We start from the raw sequence: 11,673 nt of genomic DNA on the forward strand, positions 1-11,673 counted from the left end.
AAAGATTGTTAGTTAGCTTTGGAATTATCCCATGTATACCTGCATAATCTAAATCACCATCACAAGTAATCTGTTATACAAAACTGATTTCTAATCTGCAGACAGGGAAAATAGCTTTCTCCATTTTGCACCACATAAATAAGACTGTAAACCATGCAGGTTCAGAAGAGTACAGAGCTGTATGGTGATGACCACAGTGTGCCCAGATACAAGCTTTAAGCTGAGCAGGAGATCTGGGAGAGATCCCAAGTCTGGTCCTGTACCTTTAAATGTGGATACTTTTCAAAATGTAGCATCAAAGCAAACCAATTGTGGATTTCAAAGGTGTCATTCCTACAGCTGGGGGGAGGGAAACTGCTAAGGAGACTTGGATTTTGAATGTCAGGTGTATGCATGTTCAAAATATGTAAAGAATCATCCGATAACTTTATATATTAAGCAATTATATTCTAGTTTTTAACATTTATTGGACTTTATCATAACTAATGTTGTTTGTAGATACACATCTCCAATGCATCTAAAGCTGTCCTAGTTGTCAGATTAATTCTTAGTAATCTCTGTGTTTATCTGTGACTAGGAATACCAGTGAAATGACCCAAGAATTTTTTTTTAAGCCTTGAGAATCCAAAAACCATTGACAAGAAGGCACTGTATTACAAAGGCCTTTCCTGTTCACAGCATTTTATGGTTAAAGAAGTTCAAGCAAACAGGCCTCTTCCTACTTATCACATGTAATTCAATCCTTAAAATTATTTCTTTACAACAGCTTTTCATTTTGTCCTAAATACAGATATTTAGTGGATGCATCTTTGATTTTTTTTTTTCTGCTTATCCTTTTGTGACTTCTAAAGGATATTCACGGCTTTCTAGCTGCAGAGTTGCTCAACACTACTTACTACTTTAGCGGCTAAGTAAAGAACACATTTCTCAGAACCTGCTGGCAATACACAAGTTCAGAAGCGGGTTGTGTGCAAGCTTTAGAAATGACCATAGCCAGAGATAAGCGTTGTCTATGATGGGGCTGCTCAACACTTGCCTCTAGTAAAAGCATCCAAAACCAGGATCTTTAAGCTCTGACAAATGTCAGTTGTTCTGAAATGACTGCTTTAGGCAGGTGTTCGCCTCAGGGTAAGTTCTTTGTATTTCAGAGTTTTGGCTTTGCAGAGAATGATACCTCATCTCTTACTGTCTTAAGATACGAAGAAAATAATGTTTTCCCGTGTTAGAATCTTAAAGCTGGTTTATTTTCTCAGCTCTTTTTCTCATGCAAATTACTGACATTTGATGAAGACACAGGGCTCCCCAGTGTAAGAGGTACGTGGAGCTACTGGAGCGAGCCCAGCAGAGGGCTACTAAGATGATGAGAGGACTGAAGCAGCTGTCATACGAGGAGAGGCTGAGAGAGCTGGGCCTGTTTAGTTTGGAGAAGAGGAGGCTGAGAGGGGATCTCATCAATGCGTGTAAATATCTGAAGAGAGGGTGTCAAGAGAATGGGACCATACTCTTCAGTGGTGCCCAGTGACAGGATGAGAGTCAACAGGCACAAACCGAAGCACAGGAGGTTCTCGCTGAATGTGAGGGGGCACTTCTTTACTGTGAGGGTGACAGAGAACTGGGACAGGTTGCACAGAGAGGTTGTGAAGTCTCTTACCTGGAGATATTTAAAACCTGCCTGGATCCGATCCTGTGCCGTGTGTTTTAGGTGACCGTGCTGGGCAGGGGGTTACACCAGATGACCTCCAGAGGTCTCTTCCAGCCTCAGCCATTCTGTGATTCTGTGTGATTCTGTGTAACTCTTGTGAGAAGGAAGAGGAGAGCATAACATTGCACACACAGTAAAACTTTACAAGTCATCCTTAAACTTTGATTCTGAAATGTGTCATTTTCAAAGTGCAGTAAATGGGGTCCAGTGGAGCTCTATCACAAGAGTTGTCAGTGAAAATAGTGTTTTCCTGAACTCAGTCTTTGCTCTGATTCCTAGACCAAGTGGAGAACGAAGTGAAGTACTTACCCAAGTGCTGTAGGTGCTAATGTAGACTAGAATAACAGATTACACACACTGTAGCATTTTACATTATCTTGAAACAGCAGGTAATGGCTATTAAAGGTAGTGAGAAGACAGGAACAGGAACTCCTGGATGAGGTGCAGGAGTTTAGAGCCCCAGTGGGTCTATGGAGACCTTATCCTATTTAGAGGTGCTGGAAGGTGGACAAGGGAACATATGTAATAGTGATTAAATATGACTTAAGCTATAGTTGTGCCTACTGGTCTAGAAAAGTACTTCCACATTGGGACCTCATCATTATATCTAAAAATCACGGGCAGTGGCTCTGTCAGCAAGGTTCCCCATCTCTACATGTTGCACGCTCTTGTTGAAAGGTGAGGGTGGTTTAGGCTGTGGTTTTAAATGCAGCTCAGGAGAGGAATCCCAATTGTTTTTCTCCAGGAATGAGCAAAGAGACTAGATAGGTAGCTGGAGCATCCTGCTTGTAACAGTGGGGTAACGAAGTGGGTAATGAGGAAGGTGCAGGCAGGAAATGTGAGGGAAGATGGCTGCAGCAGAAGATACCTGCACACTCCTGGAAAACAGGTAGGTCCCAGAACAAGTCGTTTTGCCACATATAGAGCACTTTCAGAAACTACTAAATCGGCATTCAGTTGGGTGAAAAGGGTAAGGTGCTGCAGTAAAATTATGTATTTTCCTTCTATGAGTGGCTGAAGTTATGAAGCTAAGGACAGCATTTTGCTGGCAACTTAACATTTTCTACCCCTGCATTTAATGTTAACAAGCAGAATGCAGGAACATAAAAGGCACTTTCCATTAAGACAGCAAGCACTAGATCAAGATTATACAACTTGAAAAACACAAAGTCTTTGTTCAAAGAATTGAACCAGCAGAAGGAATCTGCATGGATTCTACATCCTGTGTTTGGCACATGATGGGGGCTTTTGCTATGCAGCATTTTGCATTTGTGATTGAAACTCACACAGGCATACCTGAGCCATCTTGTGTTTTCACATAATTACAGGCAAGAGTGGGAGTCCGTCTGCAAACCATTCCCTTCTCAGGCACCAGCTCTGAACTGAGCTGTGTGCTGCCACAGCTGTATTGTTATTTCTTAAGGTATACAAAGCTAGAATTTACTAAAATGGCACACATTTGCAACTTTGAACAGAATGTGGCAGTCTATGTGCTGTGCACATCCAAATTTACTGCTTAACGATGCGAGTAATAAGGAATTCATGTGGTAAAACCTGAAACGTGGTGTGTTGTTCTTTGAATAGCCAAAACATTTTATGTCATTGCATGTACTCACTATGCATTAATGGTATACTAACTTCCATCCGTGACTGCACTCTAAATGACCTCAAATTCAAAGCAGGGATTTAGGACGACTAACTTGAAAAGCAGCAACAGCCATATTGGGAAATGAGTAAAGCATGAGTAAGAAATGGGATCACCGTAAGGCTCCGATGTTCTGGAGGGACTGATAAGCAAATGGGCAGGCATAGGTACTGGAGGAGGAAACAAAAAATAGAATCCAAGGGATGACTGGAAGATTTCATGTGCTCGGAACAATGTTATTGTTCTGCAATGCCCTTTCTACCTCACTAACCGCAGCCAGTGAGCAATGGAAACACGCTGTCGCCAAGAGGTGAAGTTGCAGTGCAGTAGAGGAAACAATTATTCTTTTAGTGCACTGAGGCTTTTGTTCTTTCAATTCATTCACCAGCTGAAACAATTTGTGTTGCCTGTGCAGACAATGTACCATTCACAAATGAAACAACCTGCAATCATTCTCTACAACCACCAGAAGCAAAGCCAAGCATGAAACACCGTTTTGCAGTGGACCATTAATTAGAAATACAGCAAGGATTACTGTCCATTTCAGTAGTGTGACTGGTGTTTCCCCTCTGCTGAATCCCCCAAAACGTGCCTGGTTCTCTGATTACTGCTTGAAATTAAAGACACCCCTTGCAATTCTTCCCAGTGTCTCAACAGGAGATCAAAAACAACAGCACAGACACCAAACCTCCATTTCCGTCCTACTGACACTAAGGGGAGAGCCCAGCAGCTAATGCTTAGAACAGCTCCCTGTGATCTTGTCATTCCTTCCCCCCTTCTCCCTTTCACATCTTAACTACTCCATGGGAAAAGAAAAACAGCATTTCCTGATAGTTTAAAATGCTAATCTTGGGGAAATATATATATATATATATATAATAATAAAAACAGAATCCAGGGAACTGTGAGTTAAACCTGCTTGTTGCACTCATGCAGCAATTTTAGATTATGTAGTCAAAACATCCCTAGTTAAAGGTTTTTCAGCCTGTTTTTTCCTGCATTTTCTCTTGTTTTACTTCAACATAATTGTTCATTCTCGTCACAGTTGATGAGCATTAGGTTCCACATGTATTTGATGACACTTGACTAGCTGAAAAGTAGTTTTCCTTCAGCTTCTGTAATGCAATATAATCAGCATGATGGACGCTGAAGATACACCTAGGCGTTGTAAAAAGTCTTGAAAATATAGCCTATATAGTTGGTTGCTTGACTACAGTTCTTATATTTTATAAATAATACTTTTATTCATGATATCCCAAGGTTATAAGAAAGGCAGAATGTGTGGAGAAATATACTCATTCTGCAAGACCAGCTGGCAGCTAGAAAAAGAAAAACGCTTGTGAAGGCAGAATCTTTTTCAGGTCTGAAGTGAGAAATCTCACACAAAGAAATAATCCGTACCAAGCTTTCAGTCACCTTTACTGTTTCAAACTGAAATGGCTTATGTGCCCAAAGGCATACCTATTTTTTTTTTTTTCAGTTGATCAATAACAGACAAGACATAATGTCTCTCCAGAAATTTTTTTTTTTCAAAATTCATAGCCTGTTCTTTGGTGTGTTGATCACAGGTAGTCCTTAGCAAGTAACCCCTCACTTTGTCGTGCACCATTCTGTTTGACTATTGCACAAGCAGAGCCTAAGCTCCTCTTATGAAACAGAAAGTCACACTGAGCTTTCACTCAAGGGAGTTCAGAAATAAAACAACTTTGACAGTACAGCGCACCCATTGCTTCCTACTTCACAGGAACCACTGACTTTAGGGAGATTATCAAGTGCTTCATTAACCTAAGTCAGAGAAACCTTCCACAAGGCTATGAACTCACATAATTCCCACCAGTACTGGAGGGAAACACCAACATTTTCTCAAGGATCTGAATATAAACATTTCCAGTCACACAGATATTTCTGCTATCTCCTGGTATGTCAATACACGAGATAAAATTAATTAATGGGTTGCTCTGTCAAATGCAAAACTTTCTGTGAGAGCCTCATCGCATCACTTCATTTCCGTTACTTGAAAGGGCAACTTGGAAGCTCCACCACGAAGAGAGAGGCTCTTCTCTCCAACTCAGCTGAGTGGGAAGCGGTCAGCATGCGTCTCCAGCACAGCTGTAGGCATATCCAGTGACACAGTCATTTCAGTAAATTGCTATATTTGTGTAGACCAGTTCATTTGTAGACTAATTCACCAATTTGCATTGGCCTAATTCAAACTCCATGGCATGACACCGATCTCTTTTTCAACACGACATAAATGCATATAATCCAAACATGGTGCACCGGAACCCTTGACATCTTCTGCATCCTCTACATCATCTATTTACATCACATATAAACTAATCAGGGGAGTCTATCATGTACCAGATGATACCATCATACCATATGAGAGCATTTACTTTTTACAAATTCTGTTATTAAAATATACAGCATTTTCCCCTAAATAAAGACAATGAGATTTTAAAAGGGTAAAATTATATATGATTTAATTTGTTCTGTAAAAAAGACTTCTTTTAAAACACAGAATAATTGTTGTTTTAAAGCAAAGTCGAGTCAGGTCAAAATATAAAAGTACCCCTTTCAATTCTAAAGTCTTCACAGCTGGTCATTCCCACATGTAAAAACTTAAATAACCTTTCAGGGCTGTAGTAGGCCTAAAGAAAAGTCCAACAAAATGATAGATGTATTTGGACATAAATGTCACACCCAGTGGAATTAAAAGGAAATAAATAGTAATTTTACAGCGTTGGCAAGCTGCTTTTTTGACTATAGAGCACCACCAGCATATTTTACATGTGTATCACAGTCATGAATAAGCCAAACAAGACACACATACTCACAAACCAGTTTTGATTTCCTATTAAACATTTTTTTTTCCTTCCCCCACCCTTTTCAAGCAATAAAGGAGGCCAAGTGACACACAGATCTTCATTTCTTTGGAACAAACATTAACTCCTAATTCTCATGATTGATTCTCACAAACTGGTAACACTTCAGAAGAGAGAAAAAAAAAAATCCCTTCATACTAATAAACCATTTTTGACATTTGACATTGGAATTGTTTGTTATTTACTAGAGACATAAAATCTTGATATCAAAGATGGCATTTAAAATTATCATCATCGCTAACAATGTGCCTGGGGCTACAGGCCTTCAACTGATTTCCTCATTAAGGAAAGTTTATGAGCTTGCAGTGTTCAGCCTATTCCATCACTTCCCTGCACAGAATGTGAATCTGCCTGCCAAGGAACAACTTTTAACATCAATTTGATAGCTTAATCATATCCTTCCTTAAGAGTCCATAGGCATGGAAAAGATTTTGGTGTCTGGATTCATGGCGACTTCTGGAAAGTAAGAGAAATGGACCTACCTAGACTTCTGCAAAGAATTTGACACAATCCACCATTATATCCTTGTCTCATAGTTGGAGAGACATAGGTAAGCAATTGGCTGGATGGTCACACTCAAAGAGTTGTGGTTAACAACTCAATGTCCAGGTGATCAGTGACCAGCAGTGTTCGTCAGGGGTCAGTATTGGTACCGGCGCTGTTTGACATCTTTGTCAGTGACATGGGCAGTGGGACCGAGTGCACCCTCAGCAAGTTTGCCGATGACACTGAGCTGTGTGGTGCGGCCAACACGCTGGAGGGAAGGGATGCCATCCAGAGGGACCTGGGCAGGCCTGAGAGGTGGGCCTGTGCAAACCTCATGGAGTTCAACAAGGCCAAGTGCAAGGTCCTGCACCTGGGCTGGGGCAATCCCAAGGCCTAAAGGACCAGAGGGTGTTGGTTGAAGAGAAGCTCAACATGAGCTGTCAATATGTGCTTGCAGCCCAGAAAGCCAACCATACCTTGGGCTGCACTAAAAGCAGTGTGGCCAGAAGGGTGAGGGAGGGGATTGTCCCCCTCTGCTCTGCTCTTGTGAGACCCCACCTGGAGCCCTGCGCTCAGCTCTGGGGCCCCAGCACAGGAAGGGCAGGGGTCTGATAGGGTGAGTCCAGAGGAGGGTCACGAGGATCATCAAGGGGCTGGAGCACCTCTCCTATGGAGCCAGGCTGAGGGGGTTGGGGTTGTTCTGCCTGGAGAAGAGAAGGCCCCGGGGAGACCTCACAGCAGCCTGCCAGTGCCTAAAGGGGACTGCAGGAAAGCAGGGGAGGGACTCTGTGTCAGGGCGTGTGGTGATAGGACAAGGGGTAATGGTTTTAAACTAAAAAAGGGTAAGTTAAGATTAGTTATTAGGAAAAAATTCTTCACTCTGTGGGTGGTGAGGCACTGGAATAAGTTTTTCAGAGAAGCTGTGGATGCCCCATCCCTGGAGGTGTTCAAGGCCAGGCTGGATGGGGCCTTGGGCAACCTGGTCTGGTGGGAGGGGTCCCAGGGGGGTTGGAACTAGATGGTCTTTAAGGTCCCTTCCAACCCAAACAATTCCGTGATTCTGTGACCTTTTCTCTTCACAAGGGAGAACAAATCCTCTGAAACAGCTGCTTCAGGTCATATCCTGGTCTGTTGGCTTGACCACACCACCGTCCTTCTCATATCTCCACAGATTTTCACTTTGGTTTTACAGCCTTTTAAACTCTTTCCTTCTCCACTGGCACACTGAAATTTCTTCTTTCTCACTTGCTCCGGTACCAAAGTAGTACCAGGTTGGAGTACACACGTCTCCTAAACAGCTTTCTCCTCTTGTATGCAGCTTTCTGTGAATGTAAAGTAGCTTACATTGGTCTATAAGACAGCATCCTTTTCTTCATTTGAAATCCATCCATAAATAACTACTGCAATTGCATCTACAAAACACCAGTTAACGAATTCATAATGGCTTGACAGAACCTAGTCACTGTTTACAGAAGACAGAGGAAAGTGTGCAATAATTGGAAACAACTGATGCACAACACTTTGCATTTGGTTGATACCAAATACTACATAGTCATGCCAGATTATGCATACATAAGCCATAAAAGCTGTGTTAACCAGTGTATGCATCCTGGGGCTGGTTATGGTGTAATAGTCTCCATTAAAAAAAAAAAAAAAAAGTTAAGAAACAAACTGATGCTCCAGCCTTGTGTCTAGAGGGCATTATTGGACAACTCAGCTAGTAAGCCCCAGACCCTAGGAGAACCTAATCAGAGAGAGATTTACCCACCCACACCAAGCTCATCAGCCCAGCTCTGCCAAGGAAGAGTGCCTACCCTCTAAGAGCAGAAAGACAAAATCTGTCTAAAAAGGGAAGACCCAACCAGTTTAATTTCCTTCGTTGTTCCCTCCCAGCTGTCCTGTATTTTTCACCCTCACTTTTATCTGGTTGATGTTAAGATGGCCACGCTACTACAGTTTCTTCCTAGCACAACCCAGTGCAACATAAGAGAGCAAGGCATTTCTTGCTTTTCCATTCTTTTCCCTTTTGTACAGTGAGTTGATGATCTTGCTGGCTTGCAGACTTGATAGAATGATTCAATATGTGGTCACAAGCATCATAATGGGGGCTATTCCCTAAACTCATTCGGACTACTCACCTCACGTTTGGAAAATATGTTTTAAAGGAAAAACAGTTCAGAAACCACAAAAGTGCTCCCTATGACAAGTTTATTATATTTATTTAGTATGCCTCTGTGAGGGGCTCTGAATTGTGCATATACAAACAGACCTCATCACTCCTTGTCATAATAAAGTACAATATAATACACAGAGAAGTGCTCCAGTGCTGTGACCTGAGGGCAGGAATGGAAGCTTGGTCCTCTTCAATTCCATTACCAAATAATTCGCTATTCTTGGGGAGTCATTTATCAACTCCTTGCTGAGCCAGCAGATTGTGTCCTAGCAAGCCCAGTGCCCCCACCTGCCTTTTACCAGTCTCAGGGTTCAGATACCAGGTGGAGAAGTGAGCAAGCAAAGAGCCTTTTAAGACCAGTTTTTGCACCATCATAAGCAATATGCGACCATACAGTTTATATGTCTACTGCAGCCCATGTCCTGCAAACATTGATCTCGCTATTTTTTTGGTTAGGCTCTGGACCTCCTTAAAGTTAGCATTTTCCCCTGCAATTCTTCCCCAGGCAGATGGTCTGCGCTCAATTAGAGACTGACACACTAGTTTCAAAACCATCCCATTGATTTGAGATGAGCAGTGTGAAACATGTAGCACTCACAGAGAAGGGGCAGGGATGGAGAAAAAGAAAATACCTACCAAAAATCGATGTGAGGAACAGATCCAAGAACAAGCAGGAAAAAACAAGGAGCATGGACTAGATCACCCTTTTGTGACATTTCAGTCATCCAATAAATTTCATCATCTGCCTGGGAGCTACCCAGCTTTATGGTGAGCACTGCAAAGTGTCTTGCCACCGGCTCTGCATGGCCAGGGTTAGAGGAGTCCCCAGAGAGGAGGTGAGCTGCCCAATGCAGAGGCAAATGAAGAACCTAGGTCTTCTTCTGTCTAGGTAAACAGAAACAGTTGCCTTTCACCTATGTCCTGCCACAATCAGGGCAGTAACTCCAGATTACTTACAGAAAGATCTTATATGAGTAGCAAGCACTGCTTTTTGCTACTCAGTGTGTGTAACCTGGGAGCCACTATTTCCGAGTACTTTCATCATTATGCAAGATAGGTATAACTCCCACTGTTTATAGTTAAACATGAAGTCAACCAACACTTTCCAAAAAATCTATGTTTGAAAGTGGCTTTGGTGAATGTGTGAAGGAGCAGTCTACTGTCACCCAGCACAGAAAGATAAATTTTGATTTATATGTAGAAAGCTATCTCTGTTCTCTTAGGCCATAACACATTCATTATACATCTTCCAACTTGCTCAATAAATGCAGCAAGGTCCTGTCCCTTCTTAACGCAAAATCACTCCTAGAACAGTTACACTGTCAAAGCTGAAAGATGTTTGGGACCTCTCAGAGCACATCTGTGTCAACATCACCCACTTGAGCCAGGTAGCAGAACAACGTTTGGTCCGCCAGGACTGCAGAAGCCACCTGAGGCCCAGGGGTCGGACAAGGTTAAGTGGACTCTGGTCAGACAGCATTAAACTGGCACAGATATATAGCAGCAAGCTCCAGAGCTTAGCAGCAGCCGTGTCTGAACTTTCCTTTTATCCCTCTAAATCCAGCTCTAGAAGCTACATTACAGCATTTGATCCTTAGGAATGACTGAAGGGTTTCTTTTGCCATGCCTCCTAATACAATATTTAATTTTTTTATTTTATTTTTTTTTAAACTTGCAATCTCAAGGATTTTGAAATTAGAATAATTGAGTGTAAAATACTCCTGGTTGTAGATACCATTCTGTGGATAGGGAAACTGACACAGAAACAATTAAAGGCCTTGTTAAAGTAAACCAGTCAACTTATCACCAGAGATATTTTGTACAGTGATTCCACCCTTAGTTAAAAACACTAAGGCATCTTCTAGGGGTCTGGAAACAAAACAAAACAAAGAAACAAATAACAGAGAAACAGAACAACAACAACAAAAAAACCTCATCAAGTTATGCATGAACTTAAGTCTGTCTGGGAGGTTTTCTGTGATGATCTGCTGAGTTCCCTTCCAGTACTCAGTGCATAGAGATAAACACAAGATCCTGCCTACCCTTTTGTTGCAGTTTCTCTGCACTTGACCCATTTTATTTTCATCTTTCTGGTGGCACAAAATGAGGCAGAATGGTGTCAAAAATAAAAAGAAGTGCTCCACATCCCTGCATTGCAAATTCAAGGTTATCCATTTCCCCATTTTCTGCCCACTAGGTTTGAGGTAGTGCCCCCAGCAGACAGGCTGACAGGGTTATGATCAAAACGGAGTACATTCTGGCGGTCCTGGTGCAAAATGGCAGTAGGGTGCTTAGCCGGCAGACAGCAGCCCTTATGCTTCCTTTATTTATTTTCAACACCTGCAGGTCTCACCCTGGGGCAAGAAGCAGGGAACCTGGAAGGCTGTTGCATTACAGCATCCTCATTGTCTGTGTCCTCTCACGCCTGCAGGCATGGTGGAACAACTCAGCTATCAGCAAACAAAGTTTTAGACCATTTTTAGAGGAGGACTTAGACCTGCTCTCATATAACAATGTGAGAATACACCGTGTTTTATAGGGAGTAGCATTTGGCATTAAGCATGCAAAAAAAGACCTAGCAGCTCAGAACAGGAAAGAAATACATTACCCAGTTCATTTTCCAGGACAGACAAGACCATTGATAGACCATTAATTAGCACCAAGTAATATGAAGACTGTTCTCTAAGTTACATTTTCATATGTGGAGAGAGAGGGGTATATTTGCTGAAGGAGAGGGATCTGCTCAAAAGCCTTCTAGCCGAGCACTAACTGATTTAAACTC

Source organism: Anser cygnoides, chromosome Z (assembly GCF_040182565.1).
Source record: "Anser cygnoides isolate HZ-2024a breed goose chromosome Z, Taihu_goose_T2T_genome, whole genome shotgun sequence".
Lineage (NCBI taxonomy): Eukaryota > Metazoa > Chordata > Aves > Anseriformes > Anatidae > Anser > Anser cygnoides.